Here is a 22151-nt window from a genome sequence, read left to right as displayed (position 1 = left end):
ATAAATCCTAAAGAAAACACACTAGACAGTTTTCTAAATAAGAAAGTTTGTACATTTCTAAAGAGAATATTCAACTGAAATTTTAAACCTTTCATATGTTGCTTTTTATTGCCTGTCAGTATCTGAATAAATCCCACTCCAATTACAATTATATATTCTTTAAAGTTCACAACCATTTTAAGGTCATGCTCTCACGCCTAGAAGCTGACATTCTTCCTATAGGGAACCTAAAGGGGCCAGTTCCCTATATAATATTATACTTAATACACACACAAATTTAGAGTGCCCTAATCAACAAGGTTTTTCATTGAGTAAAGTCTTTTATTTGGTAAGTACATATCATCACTCTTCGGTTACTGTAGAATTTAGTATTTCAATCAAATGACACAACTGAATTGATCTGATCTATTTTTACCAATAAGCATCACTGTTAAATTAATAGTCATGTGACTGGAGAACATGTATATTAAATTACTTTGGCACATGCAAACCAAGCAATTCTAGGGTCAACTGGAAAACAGTGGAATAGGACAGATATCTCAATGCAGTGACCTTATCAGAAGTGTCACTGGACGCATTAACTAAGACAACACAAAGAAAGGGTGTTACTTCTCTCACCTCCGCAGCACTCCTCACCTCCTTAGATTTACACTGACTAAACTGTGATCTAACAAACGCCTTCTCCTCAGCTCAACATCCTGCTGCTGCTGCTAAGTCACTTCAGTCGTGTCCGACTCTGTGTGACCCCAGAGACAGCAGCCCACCAGGCTCCCCCGTCCCTGGAGCAGCACAAATATTCTACTTCAAATAGCCATAATTTTCAAGAATTCATTTTGTGTAACCAAGTATCTCTGGAAGACTTAAGAATGGAACTTTGTGATAAAATCCTTTAATCAGTTTGCTTTCATATATCTTAGTTAAGACTCCACTGTGGAAATAAAAATTTGAGAAGGTATTAAGAAAGCCCCAGAGCAAAGAAATAAAGCCCTAGGTACTTCCCAGAAACAAAAAGATAAGCTGAGGGTTTATTAGGAAGCAAAGACCCAACTGCATGTGGTTTACAAAGAACTGACAACTTGTCTCCCTCCTTTATCCATACCTCAAGTTTCCACTCACAAAGCTAACTAAGCATTTATGGTTAGTCCTGTACACATATGTTACTATTTAAATAATCTTTTTATAGAGTGTACAAAAATAGAACAATTATCCTACTGGCCGCTTCTGATCACAATTAATTTTGAAGACATAAATAACCCCTGCCAGCTACTGGTTTTATCGTGACTGACATCTTATGGAGGGTGCTTTGATCTCCAAGTTGATTTATGAAGCTGCAAACTATTTCTTAAAAAGATTAGCAAGCTGGACTTTTACAACTTTCTTCCATCTGCCTTCATCTGAAAAGTAAATATAGTATCTTATCAACTCAAGTCAGCAACCTCTCTCCAATTACCTTATCATAGAACCATCTCTCAAGAGCCAAAAAGTATACTGCTTAATCAAAGGTAGCAATATGAACAAAAATGTTCATATTTTTCATTGTTCTTCAAACCTAGGAATTAAAAACAAAACATTTGAACACACCTCCTCCCATCAAAATAGATGCATACTTCAACTTTTAGAGTAGACAGATTACAGGGTTATTAGTCACATCTCAGAAGGAAATACTGAGTATGCTTTTTAAATTGAATTAATATATATTTGTGAATGTCACTCAGTCATGTCCAACTCTTTTGTGACCCCATGGACTGTACAGTCCATGGAATTCTCCAGGCCAGATTACTGGAGTAGGTAGTCTTTCTCTTCTCCAGGGGATCTTCCCGACCCAGGGATCAAACCCAGGTCTCCCACTTTCCAGGTGGATTCTTTACCAGCTGAGCCACAAGGGAAGCCCAAGAATACTGGAGTGGGTAGCGTATCTCTTCTCCAGGGGAATCTTCCCAACCCAGGAATCACACCAGGGTCTCCCGCATTGCAGGTGGATTCTTTACCAACTGAGCTATTAAGGAAGCCAATTTATATGTAAATTATTTCATTTATATAGTGTTTAAATAAACAATGAATCAAGTTTAATTCACTATTAATGTTTATAAACATTTATCAAGTGCCTGACATATATCTGAACAAAATGTTTTTCATTGAGGTACATTATAGTAGAAAAGATAAGCCTTGCAAACAACTCCAGTAGAAGGCACACCAAGAGAAATATTATAGAACCAAAGAGGAAAGAAGAGATACTGGGGAGAAGTCTGGAAAAGATTAAGGAAAAGAAATGTTTGGCACCAGACAAACCAATATTCTGTGATTTTAAGAAAATCACACCCCCTATTAGAGTCTCATGTATAAAGGGTTAATACCAAATACCTGGTGGAACTGTTATGAAGATTAAATGTGAATTATTTACATATTTATATAAATTTATAACTATATATACATATATAATATGTATTTATATACTGTGCCTATTTATCCAAACTTTACTGTAAATATAGACTTATATGTGCTATGTTGAATATACATATATATAAAATCACAATGGATGGTTAATGTAATTAAACCTATGTGGTAATCATTTCACAATACGTGTAAGTCACACCATTATGCTATACACCTTAAACTAATACGGTGATGTATGTCAATTATTTCTCAGTAATGCTAGGGGGGGGAAAATAACAATGCCTGACACTGAAAGAAGGCTCAAGAAAAGGAGATATTTATTACAAATACCTTCTAAACACTGAATTCTATGCCAGGTACTATTAACCTTTGCATCTGAACAGCGCTTGGTATGAACTGCTTATTTTCCCCAAGATCACAAAAGAGCAAATCCCATGGGGTTTACTTTTTATCCACCCAAAAAGAGAAGAAAAAAAAAAAACACATACAGGACACATGTCCATCCGATAATCTGATAAATAAACTTAACTTCGTTATAAAAAGATAACTTTGAACAAACAGAAGACTCAGCACGACTTAGAAAACGCATGCTGTTTACCATGCGAACATTTAAAAACTGACATTTTAAGTACAGCAGAAAAAAGAAATTTCTAGAAATATTATTTAGGCAATCTATATTATTAGATCAACCTTTACTGAGATCCACTATGTATAAACTAAGCCCTCTGGGGATACCAAAACAATATGCCAGGGGTTATCTTCTCTACAGCAGCCCTCTGATTCTGAAGGGAGTAAGGAGGTTTCTGGGCTTCCGTTTATGGGGTCACACAGAGTCAGACACGACTGAAGTGACTTAGCAGCAGCAGCAGCAGCAAGGAGGTTTCCACCATTTGCCTACAGTTTCCTAACATTTGAAACTCCACAGCAGTGGTTCTCAAAGTGTGGTTCACAGACGTCCCCAAGACCATTTCACAGAGTCTGGAAGATCAAAACTATTTCTGTACTAATTTGCCTTTTTCGCTTGAAATTTGCACTAATGGGATGAGGCCAATGTTAAGTGTAATTGCTTAATTGTAATACTCATCAAAGCAGTGGCACCAAAATACACTGACAGTCACTGTATTCATCACTGCCACACACGGGGATGGGGAGGGAGGAGAGGACCTCCTCTAGCCACTTTAACTGAAGAATGTCCTTGATGAAGCAGTAAGATTTATTGGTTATTAAATCTTGATGCATGAGTACACAACTTTCTTGTATCTTGTGTACAAAATGGAAAATACACATAAAGCAATTCTACTGCACACTGGTTGTCCCCAAGGAAATGCACTTTGAGCTATTGTTTGAACTGTACATTGAACTAGCTGATTTTTTCATGCATCACCAATTTACCTGAAGGAACAACTAACAGAATATTATGGTAATTCAGACGTGGATTTTTGACATGTATTTTCTTGAAAATAAACAAAATGAGCATGTCATTTCAAGGAGAATAACTTAACAAATCCTTGTTGCCAATGAAACAATTAAAGCCTTTAAACAAAAATTAGAATTGTAGCTAATTTATATCTGCCACTGTGCACTTCACATGGCTTCCCAATATTTAAAAGTTTTTTCAGTGAGACTGGGCTTCCCTTGTGGCTCAGCCGGTAAAGAATTCGCCTGCAATGCAGGAGACCTGGGTTCAGTCCCTGGGTTGGGAAGATCCCCTGGAGAAGGGAAAGGCTACCCACTCCAGTATTCTGGCCTGGAGAATTCCACGGACTGTATAGTCCATGGGGTTGCAAAGAGTTGGACACGACTGAGTGACTTTTCACTTTCAATAACATTAGTGGTGATACTAATGAAATTCATTTGATTTATGTAATGAAATGTGTCAATGTTCAGAAAATCTGCATAGCTCAGTGAATTAATATTTTCCAAATGGCCAATGCATGATGTCACAAAATCATTTATGGTTATTCAAAGATCCATGCAAAGTGTAAGATGGACCAGCAGATTTTAACAGAATAGAGTATAAGAAGTTCATGTGTGGTTTCAGATGCCAAACTGGAACTAACTTTTAAGAAACTACCAACTACTAGATATTATTAGATACTTTTAAGAACTACCAACTATTAGATACAGTATCAAAGAATAGTTAAGTATAATTATCTGAAGAAACTACAAAAATTCCCCTCCCTTTTCCATATACAGAGGGATTTTTGTTGTTGTTTAGTCACTAAGTCCTGTCTGACTTCGTTGCAACCCTGTGGACTCTAGCCCACCAGGCTCCGTTGTCCATGGGATTCTCCAGGCAAGAATACTGGAGTAGGTTGCCATCTCCTTCTCCAATATGTATGGACAGACGCCAGATTTTCTTCATATACCTCAGCCAAAATAACATATTGAAATAGATAGAAGGCAGATGCGGAAACATGCAGATATGAGAAATCAGTTAACTTCATAAAGCCAGACATTAAAGAGAGCTGCAAAAATATAAAATAATCCCACAGTTCTCACTAAGCTTTCTGGATAAAATATAACTGCTTTTAACACTTTTCTTATTTTAAACTGTTATTTATGTTGATATGTATTGGGTTTATTATTTTATTTCAAATTAATAAATACCAATTTCTCAGTTTTAATTTCTAATATAGTAAAAAATGACAGCTATAACCCAAATAAACAAAAGCTCCTAGAAACTTATATAATTTTTATAATTTTTACAAATGCAAAGATTTTTTGTATGGCAAGAGATCTTAAGAGATCTGACCTTGTGTTTGGTTTGTATAATTTTTCTTAGTGGAAAAGTATGAAAACTGAAGTAAATACAGCACAGTCAAGACTGGCTCTCCTGACTTCAATTTTACATTCATTCTAGACAATTCATGTATTCACGAAGACAATAATTTAGAAACCCCTCATTCTATTCTTCTCAGTAAGCAGGAAGTCTGACTAAATAATTACAATAACAACAGAAACTAAAATTCAAATGTTATGTCTTAGGTATTGTATATTGCTGCTTTCATTTAATTCTCACAACCCTATGATGTAAGTATAATTAATTACTAACCTCTAGATGAGAGGCAGAAGTTAAACCAGAAGTCACAGAGCTACTAAATGGCAGAGACGGGATGTGAAAATAACATTTCTAACAGAGAGATACACCAGCAAAAAAAGATTTCTCATTAACTGTCAATCAAAACATTTGTGTGGTCATCCGTAGTGGCATTTATGGAAAAAGAGGACCTGTGACTCTGGCCCAATACACCTTCAGATGTAGACAGAACAATACACTAGACTGGCATATGGACACACAAATTTAGTCCTACACCAAGTGGCAAGAAAACAAGCAAATTGGGAGATGTGCCAGATACATAACCAAGTGCCTTTCTTCTTTAGCCACCCAGCAGCTTTACCATCACCCATTAAAAAGAAGTGACAGGAGTCAAGGGTGAAGGATTTGTTAATGACACACAACTGAGGCACTGAAATCTCTTGGCAGGTGTTCTCTAAGCTATAACTCTTCTCTTATGCAAACTAACCCCTAAGCTGAGTCCTCCTGGCTTTATCACACTGAGCCTTGACAAGAGCCATCATTAGTGTCCAAGCTCCACTTTTTCCAGGCTGATGACATGTGTCAGACCTTGATTCCTGGTGCTACTTCTGCCTGCCAACTCAGGAAAGACTTCTGTAATGGCTTTAGGTTTTTTGAAATACTAAAGTCACATGGCAGCAGCTGACACCAGCTCCCTCCTGAGGATGGATACTTGGCCAGGAGCCCAAGCTGAAGTCAATTTGGAGGTTCTTGATCTTTTTAGAAATAATTCCTAACATCCCACTGGCAATTAAAATAAAATCCTCCCCAGAGAACAGCCAGGGGTCGGGCAAGCCTCTTCCATCTATAACAGTCACCTCTGATTAGAGAAAAAAGTGTTAAAGTATAGCAGCAACTGATAAATGTCAGAGCCTGGAGGGCCTTCACAGAGTTTTGATAACTAACAGCTATTTCTCATTTCATACCATGGACGGTTTTAAGCCAACACTCAACATTGCTTACTTAGTCAAAGAGGGCAAGTCAGCATACCAAACTCAAGTCAATGTCCAGTTTGCACTAGTTTTGGGTTCATCCCTAAGGCTAAGACATTTGACCTGTCAGGCAGATGACCTGAAGTGCCCTGCAGATGCCCAACAGGACATTAGGAAACGTCTGCAAAAAGCTGGCTTTTTCACAGTGGAGAAGCTGTGTAGAATAAATCAGCGAACACACACATGCAAGCACACAGACAGAGTCAAGGATTTCAATTTTGAGCCTCTGTGTGACTTGGGGTTGTTTCCCTTCTACATCTGCTTCCTTATTTGTTAAAGACAGATTGTGGCCTAAATCAGAGATTACCAAATGTCTATGAAATGGTTACATCAGACTGCTCTGGGGGCTTGATAAAACTACAGAACCCATCCCTAAGGATCTGATTTACTAAGTCCAGGGTGATACGTAGGAGTCTGCATTTTTAGCAATCTATATTCCCAACTAACACCACTTTAAATTCTGCTGATGTAAAGTCATGTTTAAAAATCATTCAACTAAATGACCTCTAAGACACCTGATAGCTTTGAAAGCTGTAAAACTATGGACGGGAACATATTTTCTATTCTTTCATCACAGAATTTTCCCCCCTGTCCACTATTAAGCATTCCCACTCAAATATCAGGATTATCTAATTTCAGGTTAACAACGGAGACGTAAAGTGTAAAAGCCACTTGTCAAGTATTAATAGCTTACCAAACATAGTACACTACTATTTTGTTTATGAAAGTAGATCTAATTAATAAGCATAGCTTTTCCAGACAATATACACTCAAAAATAAAACTTTTAAGACACCATATTTTACAAAGATTCAACTATTTGATGGAAATAGTCAAGAAAAGCAACATTTAAAAAGCATTTTCCCTAAATGTTATGAATAACTTAAATTAGTATTTATATTAATAACTTATGATGCCTCAACATAAAGTTTATAAAAATAGATGTCAAGTTTTTAAAGCATAAAGTACCATATGAATAAATTTTTAACCCGATAAACTAAAATAGGCCAGAGGAGAAATCAAAGTCTTATATTACTGATGTATCAACAGGGTTTCATTATAAAAAAGTATTTTGAGTGTTCTGTTCACTGTTCTTGTTTATTTCACTAACTGGTTGTTGCAAAACACATGCTTGTTACTCTATATGACTTTTAAAAATCTCTGCCAACACTTTTCACACACTGAAATAAAATCCAATCTCTCTCCAACTAATTCCTTAATTCCCATGAATATTAGCTACTGCATAATTTGGGTTCCTACTTTCTTTTGTAATTTCTTTACAAGCCTAACTCATTTATGTACTTCATTATTTACCTCGGCTAGACAACAAATCTTGGTACAGAATTACTTAGAAGAGTTCACTGATTACAGATAGCCTGCGAATTAATTTACCATGGAAAAACAAAGTCTTGTTTCCAGTGGGTTTGCAAAATAATATAAAATAGTCCTAACACCTCAAAATACATGAAATCACTGTAATGAGGTGATGGAGAATTCAGGTGGTCCTTATAATATTCTGATAGGCTTTGAAGTATGCATCCATAATGCCTCTGGCACTTGGCCAATTTGCTTTCTCACTGAGTTGGTCTCTTACCTCCTTATTTTCTAGACTCATCTGAAATACCTGAAAAAACCTATTCCTACATCTCAACTCCCTGGTAAAAAATTCAAGGAGGGCAAATACAATAAAGAGCAATAATTACATATACATCCATCTGCAATCCCTGGCACATTCTTTCCCCCATTTCCTGACATTGAACTAAACACTCTGAATTCAGCATACTCCTTTATAAGCCTTGAAACAACACAATTTTTCAGCCTAATTTCGAGTCGGAATTAGTAGTCATAGTGCTGGAATTAGATCCAAACCAAACGGTTGCTGGGGAAGTAAGGGGAGGGGAAAGATGGGGAACCGTTGCAAGATAGTTAAATTCATTCAAATATTTGTGTTAACTTCTCACCCAGCAACTTCTTGCTAATTTCATAAGCACAGAACTGCTAGTTAGTGATTTGTACCTGAAATTAGTACAAAACAATGAAGTCGAAATATCCACTTTCCCAGAAAACCATCATCACGTTACATCTTTATAGTTATCACTGTCCCAGGTTACACTGCACAGGTTATACCACAGGGAAAGGTGTGACTAGATGATGGTGAGTCTACACTACTGCTGGCATGCAGCCATTCCTAATAAGAGGTAGGCTGAGGCTTCCAAAACCAGCGATAGTACAGCAAAGACAAGACTAGACTGCAGAACCTCGGTCTAAATCTCCGGCCAGAATTTCTCAACCTGAAGTTCATAGTCAGTCTATGGATGTGTTCTTAGATTCCATAACTGAAATTCCTTTTAATTTTTGTGTTTATATGCATGTATTTAGGTAGAGAATCCATAGCTTTCCAGAGAGGTTTAAATTATATTAATATATCTAATTTAATCCTCACAATCAATATGAGACAGGTACTAACATTCTCATTTTTACAGATTAAGGAAATTGAAGTTTACACATTAAAAACTTTACATAAGGTCAAAACGAAAGTGGTATAGCACTGTTTTCAAAAATGTCTTTAAAACACACATACATGTATGTATACTAATGTATTAGCTTGTCAGACATTATATTACTTATAAAAGAAGGTTTTTAAATTAGTATATATGCATGGAAACCAAATTCTGAGCAAAAAATGTAATTTTATTTAGTAACATGTAAATAACACTTGAAAATGATTTTTAACAGTTTAAATCATTTTTCAGTAACATAAAAAATACACATAGTTTTTAATATGTACCATGTGCTTTCATAGATTTGACATACATCATCTCATTTAGTTCTCAGAACAACCCTGTGACATAGACACTATCGTGATCTCCATTTTATAGATAAGGAAAGAGAAACAAAGTGGTTAAGTAAGGTCACATAGCTAACTAAGTTGCAAAGTCAAGATTCTGGCCCCAAAGTTTGTGCTCTTTTAATACTGCTTCCCCAAACAATTAATATATAAAAAATGTAAACTATGGTCACTTTGTGCAAAGATGGGCACAATAAAGGACAGAAACTGTTTGGACCTAACAGAAGCAGAAGATATTAAGAAGGGATGGCAAGAATATACAGAGAACTGTACAAAAAAGGTGTTAATGATCTGGATAATCACAATGGGGTAATCACTGACCTAGAGTCAGACATCCTGGAGTGTTAAGTCAAGTGGGCCTTAAGAAGCATCACTATGAACAAAGCTAGTGGAGGTGATGCAATTCAGCTGAGCTCTTTCAAATCCTAAAAGCGGATGCGGTTAAAGTGCTGCACTCAATATGGCAGCAAATTTGGAAAACTCAGCAGTGGTCACAGGACTGGAAAAGATCAGTTTTCACTTCAATCCCAAAGAAGGGCAATGCCAAAGAAAGTTCAAACTACTGCACAATTGTACTCATTTCACACGCTAGCAAGGTCATGCTCAAAATTCTTCAAGTTAGGCTTCACCAGTACTTGAACTGAGAATTTCCAGATGTACAAGTTGGATTTAGAAAAGGCAGAGGAACCAGAGAGATCAAATTGTCAACATCCATTGGATCATGAAAAAAGTAAGGGAATTCCAGAAAAACATCTACTTCAGTTTCACTGACTACACTAAAGACTTTGACTGTGTGGATCACAACAAACTGTGGAAAAGTCTTCAAGAGATGGGAATACCAGACCACAATACCGGCCTTCTGAGAAACCTGTATGAACGTCAAGAAGCAACAGATAGAAATGAAGATGGAACAATGAACTGGTTCAAAACTGGGAAAGGAGTATGTCAAGGCTGTATTACTGCCACTCTGCTTATTTAACTTATATACAGAGCTCAGTTCAGTTCAGTCGCTCAGTTGTGTCTGACTCTCCGCAACCCCATGAAGCACAGCACGCCAGGCCTCCCTGTCCATCACCAACTCCCGGAGTTCACTCAAACTCATGTCCACAGAGTCAGTGATGCCATCCAGCCATCTCATTCTGTCGTCCCCTTCTCCTCCCGCCCCCAACCTTTCCCAGCATCAGAGTCTTTTCCAGTGAGTCAACTCGTCGCATGAGGTGGCCAAAGTATTGAAGTTTCAGCTTTAGCATCAGTCCTTCCAATGAACACCCAGGATTGATCTCCTTTAGAATGGACTGGTTGGATCTCCTTGTAGTCCAAGGGACTCTCAAGAGTCTTCTCCAACACCACAGTTCAAAAGCATCAATTCTTTGGCAATCAGCTTTCTATGTCACGTGAAATGCCAGACTGGGTGAAGCTGAAGCTGTAATCAAGACTGTTGGGAGAAATATCAATCTCAGATATGCAGATGACCAACCTAATGGCAGAAAGTGAAGAGGAACTAAAGAGCCTCTTGATGAAAGTGAAAGAGGAGAGTGAAAAAGCTGGCTTAAAACTCAACATTCAAAAAACTGAGATCATGGCATCCAGTCCCATCACTTTACAGCAAACAGAAGGGGAAACAATGGCAACAGTGACAGACTTTATTTTCTTGGGCTCCAAAATCACTGCGAAGGGTGACTGCAGTCATAAAATTAAAAGAGGCTTGCTCCTTAGAAGGAAAGCCATGACAAACCTAAAGAGCATATTAAAAAGCAGAGACATCACTTTGCCGACAAAGGTCCATATAGTCAAAGCTATGGTTTTTCCAGTAGTCATGTACAGATGTGAGAGTTGGACCATAAAGAAGGCTGAGGGTCGAAGAATTGATACTCTTGAACTGTGGTGCTAGAGAAGATTCCTGAAAGTTCCTTGGATTGTAAGGAGATCAAACCAGTTCATCCTAAAGGAAATCAGTCCTGAATATTCATTGGAAGGACTGATGCTGAAGCTCCAATACTTTGGCCACCTGATCTGAAGAGCTGACTCAATGGAAAAGACCCTGATGCTAGGAAAGACTGAGGGCAGGGGAAGGGAGCAACAGAGGATGAGATGGTTAGATGGCATCATCAACTCAATGGACATGAGTTTGCACAAATTCCAGAACACAGTAAAGGACAGGGAAACCTGGAGTGCTGCAGTTCATGGGGTCAAAAAGACTCAGGACACCACTGAAGAAACAACATGGCCACTTTAAAGGGGAAAAAAAGAAAGCCAAATAAAAATCCAAATGGAAAATTCTATCATGATAAGGTACTTCATTTATTTTATTTTAGCACATATGAGCCAAGAGCAATGAGAAGACAGACCAAGCAATTTCATTTGCATGCTACTTTCAGATACACAACCTCCTGTGATTTTCACAGCTGTGTGCACAGGAAAAGCCAGTACTATTTGTCCTGCATCTTAAAGATGAGCTAACTGATGCTCTGAGGGGTTACTTTCAATACTATTCTGCATTATCTGAACTTTCCTGCCTCTAGGATTTCCTGTGCAGAGTTTTCGCTCTATTGGTTTATCCTTCCTTCTCAGTCTAGTAAAAGTTCTACTAAACGTTCATGGCCCAGATGAGACATGACCATTTAGGTATACCTTTCCTGGCACTCCTAGGCAGAATTAACTGTTCTTTTCTCTATTCTCCCTTAACATATTCATACCATTTCAGCAACATATCCTCTGTCATCAGCCGTGTCTATGTCTAGTTTTCTGGGTAGACACAGGGCTCCATAATGGCAAGGGCTATGTAGGGAAGGAATTCCTAGAAAAGATTCCGCTGTTGAGTTAGTAAACGAATGAAACAAATCACTGGCACCTTGGCTAAGAGGAACATGGATTCATGCTGACATTTTGTTGTCACCTTTATAACTTAAGACTTTGTCCTCAAGAACAGCAACATTACCCTTGACACTTCTAGACATATTCCCTGAATAGTGCTTGGGAAGTGTATGGGCAGAAAGCCACCTAAGACAGTGACTCCTCTTGTATGCTACTAATCTCTCAAATATATATTGTTCTAACAAGTTTATGCTTCTTGTTCCTTTCAAGTATATCAAGAGGCCTCAAGAGGACTATGAAAACATTTACATCTCCAAGCCAAAGCATGTGGGTTTCACAATATTTCACAGTATCTCTGGAAAAGGAACGAAAGGAGGTAAGTGAATCACTAAAGGATGGCATAGTGGGTTCTGACAAACTACTCAAAACCAGTCTAAATCAATTTATTAATTTGGACTAATCTATCAAATGTGTAGTATAAAAATAAACCTTTAAAAAGTATAGCTTCTATACTAATTTAATCCTTATCTGCTTTTAACCCCTAGACTTTATCCTCGCATTGAGTACTCACATCTCTTAGCCAAACTCATTTAAAAGATCCAATCTGTGCCTTAAACTTGCTTGATGATAAAAACTAAACATAAGGATTTAAAGTAAACTGAAGGAATGAAGATAATGAAGGCCTTTACTGCCCTGAAAATTAATTATCTCAACGGAAAACACCCCTATGTCACTTTAGAAACGTACTTTTACTCTTCTCTAGTTTTTCAAGGCTATGAAAAGAATTCCTCTTAGAATGTCATGAATTTAAGAAATGGTATTTTGTAAACATCTAATGGTTTCGGGTAGCAGAGGTCAGTATTTTTTTAAATAAAGCCTGATTATTTATCAAAATGGAATAAGGCACTGACTTCATATTATCAGCCCAACGGGAAGACCATTCAAAATAAACCCATTAAAGAGTTTTTAAAATACTACACAGTAACAGTTGCTGACTTTGTTGTTGTCTCTTATATACAACTTACTGTCATAACACTGAGGACTCCATAAAGCTGGCTAACTGAAGTATTTTGATAGAGGGTGAAATAATTAAACTAATGTAGAATGTAAATAGCTTATATTCAAACCAAATTCTCAGTGGTTGATATTTTTTAATGTCTACCATTTGTCTATTTAAAAATGAATTTGAGAACAGTCAACCTTTACTATTTAAACTTGAAGCAAATGATAATAATTATTCCTGATTAAAAATTAACCTCAATTCAGTCAGCAGTTCTGTAAGCCCTCTTTTCTACAAGGCATGTCTGGATCCTTCCTGTTATAAATCCTATACTCTGAAAAATTCTATGTAATTAATTCATTTTCCAAGTTTTTCATCAAGGATATTCAACAGGTAATAAAAAATAACCAATATGTCTACAATGCACTGACAGCATTTCTGCCCAAAGCTAAGACACCTCACATTTTAGTTACTCTCTGTGACCTTACTAAGGAGAAATGCAGGCTTTCTACTAGGTAGCAGTGTATTTTGTTTTTTCATTATTGAAAATAACTTGAAGACTACCCCTGAACCTCTGCAATAACTTGGTGATTTAGGATCAGCTAGAGATCATCAATTATAAAGGTCAATTTTTTTTTCATCTTCTTCTATGAAACATTTCACCTGCTATTACTACAAGCAAACAAGAGGAGGATTCCCTTCTCCAAGGGATCTTCCCAACCCAGAGATTGAATACAGCTCTCCTGCAGGCAGATTCTTTACTGTCTGAGCCACCAGGGAAGCGTTGGGAAAATTGAGAAAGGAGTATGTCAAGGCTGTCTACTGTCATCCTGCTTATTTAACTTACATGCAGAATACATCATGCGAAATGTTGGGCTGAATGAAGCTCAAGGTGAAATCAAGATTGCTGGGAACAATATCAATAACTTCAGAAATGCAGATACCACCACTCTACTGGCAGAACCTGAAGAGGAACTAAAGAGCTTCTTAATGAAGGTAAAAGAGGAGAGTGAAAAATGCTGGCTTAAAACTCAACATTCAAAAAACTAAGATTATGGCATCCAGTCCCATCACTTCATGGCGAATAAACAGAGAAAAAGTGGAAATAGTGGCAGATTTTATTTTCTTAGGCTCCAAAATCACTGTGGACAGTCACTGCAGCCATGAAGATGCCTGCTCCCTGGAAGAAAAGCTATGACAAACCTGGATAGTGAAGACATTACTTTGCCGACAAAGGTCCGTCTAGTCAAAGCTATGGTTTTTCCAGTTGTCGTGTACGGGTATGAGATTTGGACCATAAAGAATGCTGGACCCAAAGAATCAATGCCTTTGAACCGTGGTGCTGGAGAAGACTCCTGAAAGTTCCCTGGACTGCAAGATCAAACCAGTCAATCCTAAAGAAAATCAACTCTGAATATTCATTAGGACTGATGCTAAAGTTCCAATACTTTTGGCCACCTGATGCAAAGAGCGACTGACGGGAAAAGACCCTGATGCTGGGAAAGATTGAGGGCAGGAAGAGAAGGGGGCAACAGAGGATGAGATGGTTGGATGGCATCACCCACTCAATGCATATGAGTCTGAGCAAATTCCAGGAGATTGTGAAGGACAGGGAAGCCTGGCATGCTGCAGTCCATGGGATTGCAATGAGTCAGACATGAGTTAGCTGCTGAACAACAAAAGAAAAGGATGTTTACTTGTTTGACTTAAATCTCACCGAAAGTACTGACCCCAGATATACAACAGCTAAGTTTTGAGGTGGTCAATGGAGTAAGCATCATGATAATTTTCACTATCATAAAGTCCAATATTCAAGTTCCAGCTTTTAACATTGACTCCTCGCCATGTAACTTTGGACAAATCGCTTGATTTCTCTAAGACTCAGCTTTTTCACAAGATCAAATTGAGTTGATAATTTAAGGAGGTTAAAAATATATAAATTCCGGTATACATTAAATCCTCAATATATATGTTAATTTCTTTATTATCCGTGCCCTTCAATAATTAAAGTACTGCTATAAAATGGGATACTTGATATTTTCAGAATTACAAAATAATACTATTCAAAGTTTTTTCTCAGATATCCATTTAGTCTGCTTATAAGTAAATAACTGCAGCTTCACAATTCTGAAGTTCATTAGCTCTGGGCTGTACACAAAGATTTCTTAAATACTATCACCTTGGAACATGAGAAGCTCCATCACCAGTGGTCTCTCGGCTCACTGGCTCTTGGAACATGGGTAGAGGCTGAAGAAGGGTTGCCAGGGCCAGGACCCAGTCTTCGGAGGACTCCAAGGAACATTCAACGCTGTCGGTGAGTTTGGGATTTGAAAAAACCACCGACCGTTGACTGTACCTTGGGTTCCTTACAGACAACACTGTATTTCCTGAAGCAAAGAAGCATGGTGTACCTTCACATGTCACGTGAGATCACCAAAACCAGTTCTGCTCCCCAACCCCCAAAGGTGGTCCAGTTAATTTTTTAAAAGCTCTCCTCTTTCTCTTGCTCACTGTTCCTTGCTTTTTGTTGTGGTATTTAACTTCAACAAGATAAGAAAAGCTCCGTAATACTGTTTTTAAATGTCTCCTAAAAATAGGCCATTCTGATGAGAAATAGCAAGAAGAGATTTATTAAAAACATGTATTTCATTTTGAAGTGAAATCCAATTAAGTACTTTACAGCCATTTCTCCCATGTTCCCTCAAAACCTTTAATTAGGAACAAGAGGAAGATTTAATAAGCAAAAATAGTACAAAACTGTCCAATGTCTGCACAGCTCTTAACACATTCCACCTCAATTATAGTTAATGTGGTTAAGTTTTGACAGCCCTATTAGAATACAGAATGTCTGAAAGCAGTAACTGCCTCACCATTGCCATCCACACATGAGCTTATTTAAATGTTCATTAAAGTCAAGTAAAAAGTCAGGTCAGGAGTCAGAAGGATCTGGGATGAATCTTGCTTCAACTCCCTAGCTGTGTGACCTTGGTGAGTGTCTGAGTCTCGATTTCCTCAGGCTCATGGGAGATAATAAGTACACCTACCTTATCAGAGTTTGAGATACAATAATGCATATAGTGCTTGGTACCATTCCTAGCAAACAACAAATGCTCAGTATGTGTAAGCTATTATTATTACTTAACCTAAAGCATAATCTGTGCTAATTTACCTTGAAAGGCACTAGTATTTCTCAGTTCAAAACACAGAGGAAGAACCAGGTTCTCAACTCTTGTTACACCTACCAGTATGTAAGCACTGCCTGTGTGGTCACAGAGGTACCCATGAGCTTTTCCAGGAGCTCCTTCCATTCCCTGAACCACAGTTTCTCACAGCCCTACCATCGATGTCAACTATAATTATTTGGATTCTCAATGGTTGTTTACTGAGAGAGATATCAGACACAGAGTTGGGATGGGCTAAGGTAACCCCACCAACTGAAAACACTGATGGCTGCACTCAACATTCATTGCTGTCGGTGGGTTTGACTTTGAATCAACTCACTGATCAATGAATGCAAACTGCGGACCAAACAACCCAAGGGAAGAAAAAGGATGTGCATATAATCACCCAAGTGTATCTGCTACTGTGCTTGGTGGGAGGTGCTGCTATTTCCAATACACTGTCTAAAGGCTCTCTTTGATTCTAATATGCAATAAACCCTCTAAATTCCTAATGCTTTTGTTCTACCTTTTTTTCTTTAAAGATGTTCTGAGTTAAGGAAATATTTTATAGAAAGAATGAACATTACACCATAATTTAAAAACAATGCTTTCATAATTTTTAAATTAAAAAGAATCAATGCTCATTATTTAAAATTCAAATACAGAAACATTAAATAAAAACTGAAAATTCATTTTCTCATCATCTGCGATCTCTTTCCTTAATGGAAATCACTATAAATATAATAAATCAGTTAAATAATTTATTTTAAATAATAAATGCAATATAACAAATAAACAGTATTTACTTGTTGTATTATCTGTCACTAAAATAATAATATCATGAGCAAACTATTTAATTTCCTTGAAGACCTTTATCCATGAACATACAAATAGCACAACTTTGTGGTTTTTTGGAGGGTGGCTTTTAATAGTAACAACCTCATTTTATTTTATTTTTGGCCACGCTGCATGCCTTACAGGATCTCAGTCCCCTGACCAGGGATTGAAAGAAAGTGAAACCCTGGAATCCTAATGACTAAGCAACCCAGGAGCTCCTCAAAACCACCTCATTTTACTCCTATGTTGTTGTTCAGTCGCTAAGCTGTGTCTGACTCTTTGAGACCCCCACTGACTGCAGCATGCCAGGCTCCTCTGTCTTCCACTATCTCCCAGAGTTTGCTCAAATTCATGTCCACTGAGTCAAACATCTAAACATCTCACTAAACATCTGAACATCTCATCCTCTGCTGCCCCCTTCTCCTTTTGCTTTCCATTTTCCCCAGCATCAGGGTCTTTTCCAATGAGTTGGCTCTTTGCATCAGGTGGCCAAAGAATTGCAGTTTAAGCATCAGTCCTTCCAGTGAATATTCAGGGTTGATTTCCTTTAAGATTCACTGGTTTGATCTCCTTGCAGTCCAAGGAATTTTCAGGAGTCTTCTCCAGCACCACAGTTCAAAGGCATCAATACTTTAGGGCTCAGCCTTTTTTATGGTCCAACTCTCACATCTGTAAATGACTACTGGAAAAACTATAGCTTTGCCTATATGGACCTTTGTTGACAAAGTGATGTCTCTCCTTTTTAATACACTGCTAGGTTTGTTATAGCTTTCCCTCCAAGGAGCAAGTGTCTTTTAATTTCATGGCTGCAGTCACTATCCTCAGTGATTCTGGAGCCCAAGAGAATAAAACCTGTCACTGCTTCCACTTTTTCATTCTACTTGCCATGAAGTGATGGGACTGGATGCCATGGTTTTTTGAATGTTGAGTTTCAAGTCAGCTCTTTCACTCTCCTCTTTCACTTTCATCAAGAGGCTTTCATTCCTCTTCACTTTCTGCCACTAGAGCAGTATCATCTGCAAGTCTGAGGTTGTTGATATTTCTCCCAGCAATCTTTATTCCAACTAGGGATTCATCCAGCACGGCATTCTCCATGATGTACTTTTCACAGAAGTTAAATAAACAGGGTGACAATATATAACCTTGTCATACTCCTTTCCCAATTTTGAACCAGTCAGTTGGTTCCATGTTCGGTTCTGTTGCTTCTTGACAACAGGTAAGGTGGTCTGCTACTCCCATCTCTTTAAGAATTTTCCACAGTTTGCTGTGGTCCACACAGTCAAAGGCTTTAGCATAGTCAATGAAGCAGACATTTTTCTAGAATTCCCTTGCTTTCCCCATGATCCAACGAATATTGGCAATTTGATCTCTAGTTCCTCTATGTTTTCTAAATCCAGCGTGACAATCTGGAATTTCTCAGTTCACGTACTGCTGAAGCCTAGCTTGTAGGATTCTGAGCATAACCTTACTAGCATGTGAAATGAGGGCAACTGTACAGTAGTTTAAACATCCTTTGGCATTGCCCTTCTTTGAGACTGGAATGAAAACTGACCTTTTCCAGACCTGTGGCCACTGCTGAATTTTCCAAATTTGCTGACATACTGAGTGCAGCACTTTAAAGCACCCTCTTTTAAGTTGTGAAATAGCTCAGCTACAATTCCATCACCTCCACTAGGATTGTTTGTAACTTACTCCCACACAATCTGCCTAATCACTCAGCTACACAATATAGACAGCCTTCCAAAACAATCTTATTATACTGCACTCATTCTTTTAAATGACTATGCAGTATGCCTTAGTATGAACACCTTGGTTATTATTGCTCAAATATATATTCTCTATTATTTTATTTATTATTTTTGGTTGTGTTGGGTCTCTGTTGCTGGATCTTTGTGCAAGGGTTCTTCTCTAGCTGGGGCAAGTGGGGACTACGCTCTGTCACAGTACTTGAGGTTCTCATTGCTGTGGCGTCTCTTGTTGCAGAGCACAGTCTGAGTAGCTGTGGCGCACGGCTTAGCTGCCCCACAGCATGCGCAATCTTCTCGGATCAGGGATCAAACCTGAGTCTCCTGCATTGGCAGGCAGATTCTCTACCACTGAGCTACCAGGGAAGCCGCAAATATATTTAAATATTCTCTTTTGACCAAAACTATAAGGTCCCTTCATTCTGAATTTTGCAAACCACATTCCTCAAGTTAAGAGAAAAAAACAAGTGAGATGGGAGAGTCACATTTCTCTTAACAAAAAATGTACTATCAACTCTGAATCCTTTAAAATGAGATGAGATGAGCCACTAAATCTTTCACGATAATGACAGGAAAACAAGCACTTTGGTCATGAATAATCTATCATGCACTTAAGTCCGAGATAGACTCTCATGGCAGTGGTGGTGGTCAAATAAAATAAGGCAGTAGGAGAAGAGGCGTGTCAACTCAGCCTTCTATGAGTAGGACGGAAGGAGAAATGCAGATGTATTGAGACAAGAACTAAAAAGAAAAAGCCAAAAGAAAATTGGAAAAAATTCAGGAAAAATATGAGGTTCAGGCCAATGTTTCCTAAAACCAGTTGTATGTCAGAATCATCTATAGTTTCTTTTAAAAATGCAAATTCCTAAATTCTACTCCAAATCAGAAGTAGGGTCCTAAAATCTGTATTTCATTATAACAAGTTCACCAAGTATTTTGCCCCATGGAAGGCTGGTGTGAAGCAAAGCCAAGCCCACCAACTTCACATCGGCTTCCAACCACCACACTTCAGGTCATCCACTTTTCAACTATTGCCCAAACTTCTATGCTGCCATCTGATACTGCCACTGGTTTTCTGAGTACAGAAAAGGTATACTTATGTTGCTATTGAGTATCTCTTTTCAGAGTAAATATAACTTTGCCCCACCGTTGTGGCAGCCAAACACATCAAGTTGTATCTGGTATTTTATACAAATAGATACATTTATGAACTCTCAAAAACTAAAACCTACATAAAAAACCTAATGAATGAACAAAGTTAAATTCAGATTTAACTGTCCCACCCACGAAGCCTTCTTAGAAATTAGTTCTTTCTTTCATACTGGTGGTCACATAAGAGGTAATTCACATACTGCTGTTTTTCAGGATGCCATGCATTTCATAGGCATTTACTTTCAACCATCAATTGTTTCCAAAGTTTCTGAAAATGTTAGAAAAGAAGGTCTGACGTGTTCTTTGAAAAATGTACAACTAAACAAGCATGCTATTTATTTACCCAGAGAGTCAGTTGTCTTTACATATGCCAATGAAAAAATTGCATATTTTAGTCACCAAAATCCTCTATTAGTTTCTATTGGATAAAACCAAGTGCTTCAGGAAGGGAGGGGCTTCCCAGGTGGCACTAGAAGTAAAGAACCCATCTGCCAATGCAGGAGATATGGGTTCAATCCCTGGGCCGGGAAAATCCCCTAGAGAAGGGCATGGCAACCTACTCCATTATTCCTGCCTAGATAATCCCATGGACAGAGGAGCCTGGCAGGCTGCAGTCCACAGGATCAGGAAGAGACTGAGCAACACGCACACACATAATCATTATTAAAGGTTATTTAAGGTGTTTTATTTTTGTTCAGATTCACTGAACTTTATCATCACTAGAAAAGCTATACAATGTAACAAGTAAGGGCTTTAGAAACAATGGTTTAACTACCAGCTCTGATACTTCCTTGCTATGTGACACTGGACAAATCATAACCTGTCTGAGCCTCAGATTTCTCCCCTATATATCTTTCAAAGTTCAGGATGCCCCTCCAGTGGTTTTTAAATCAATTTAGTGGCTTATAAATAACATTTTTAAGTTAAAAAAAAAATTAGATGACTACATGTAATAAGAACAAGTATCTTCCAGTTCAAAACAGAGTAGAAGGACATGCGCTCATCTCTGCCTGCAAGAGCACCAAAACAGCAGCACAAAGAGCTGGACACAACAGAGCACACCCACACACAGGAAGAAAGACAATGATGGGAGTCTGAGGGTGTTTCCTGCAGATGAGACTTGTAAGTAAACATCTGCAACAGAGAAAACACACAGCATCTACAGCGGACAAGAGGGGAATAGCCCAGAGACTATGTTAAGGTGTCATGAAGAGCAGCATTGAAAAAATAAAAGGATAAATTACAGACAGCCTTGTAAGCCAGGCAGAAAAGTTTAAAACTGGTGCTACAGGGAAGCCACTTTTAAGTGCTGAGCTCTGAAAGGCAATAATGAAAGCATGACTTTGGGAAGATTCACTAAGCAGATGAAGTAGGAGAAAGGGAAAAGACCCTGAAAGAGACAAAAAGAAATAGAAATCTGTTGCACAAAAGAGCTAAGCTGAAAGTGAAGCAGCAGAAATAGAATGAAAAGGATATCTCAGAAAAGCATTTAAGCTGTTGGTGTAGGTTGCTTTTTGTTTTTCAAATAGGAATTTTTTTTTGTCTTACGGAGTCACTGAAAATTCTACAAAAGAGAGAAAACTAAGGTTCACCGGTTGGCCCCCTCAATCACTCTACTCAGTGTATTATCTTTCCACACGTCTCAGAGAGATTTAAAATACATGTATTTCTGTTTAGAGAAAATATCACAACTTATACATAATTCTCCGTTACCTTCTTTCACTTAAAATGATATGGCTATCTTTCCAGTTCAAAGGACATGAGTCACCTTCCAAGGAACTGGCTCAAACAGAAAAAATCCTGAGGAGCCAAGAATGGTGTCAAACTTTCCTGACTAGAATAGGAGCCTGGAGTACACTAAGAAATGTGCGATTTCAGAGGAGAAGGAAGAGGAGTTTGTTTTTTGAACAGAGGATTCAAATTCGTGATTTACAAGCATGGAGTTGAGAGTAAATGAGCCAAGCACAGAAAGAAAAACATAGATAACAAATTTTTATTGGACATCTACCATGTCCCTGGACTGCAAAAGAAGCCTGGAGACACAAAAGGAACAAAAGTAGAGAGTGAAAGTGGCAAACCAAGTTCTAATGAGCAAATCATTCTAATGGTGAAAAGTTCTGCAAACAATAAA

The 22151-nt window shown here is 37.9% G+C and overlaps 1 protein-coding gene and 1 long non-coding RNA gene across 3 annotated transcripts in view; one reads left to right on the top strand and one right to left on the bottom strand.

Annotated features, from left to right (window-relative positions):
* The window catches only part of NR6A1 (nuclear receptor subfamily 6 group A member 1), a 232995-nt gene that overhangs the window by 150269 nt on the left and 60575 nt on the right, over positions 1-22151 (bottom strand). The gene's annotated exons all lie outside the window — the stretch shown is intronic.
* Positions 1-22151, top strand: part of LOC129539350 (uncharacterized) — a 46531-nt gene that overhangs the window by 22555 nt on the left and 1825 nt on the right. Inside the window, exon 2 of the long non-coding RNA XR_008682440.2 lies at positions 12396-12501. This is a non-coding gene — a long non-coding RNA (uncharacterized LOC129539350). The remainder of the gene's footprint in view (positions 1-12395; positions 12502-22151) is intronic.

This window comes from Moschus berezovskii, chromosome 11 (assembly GCF_049115385.1).
Source record: "Moschus berezovskii isolate FMDL1 chromosome 11, NW_MosBer_1.0, whole genome shotgun sequence".
Lineage (NCBI taxonomy): Eukaryota > Metazoa > Chordata > Mammalia > Artiodactyla > Moschidae > Moschus > Moschus berezovskii.
This window is presented reverse-complemented; position numbering and strand designations above follow the sequence as displayed.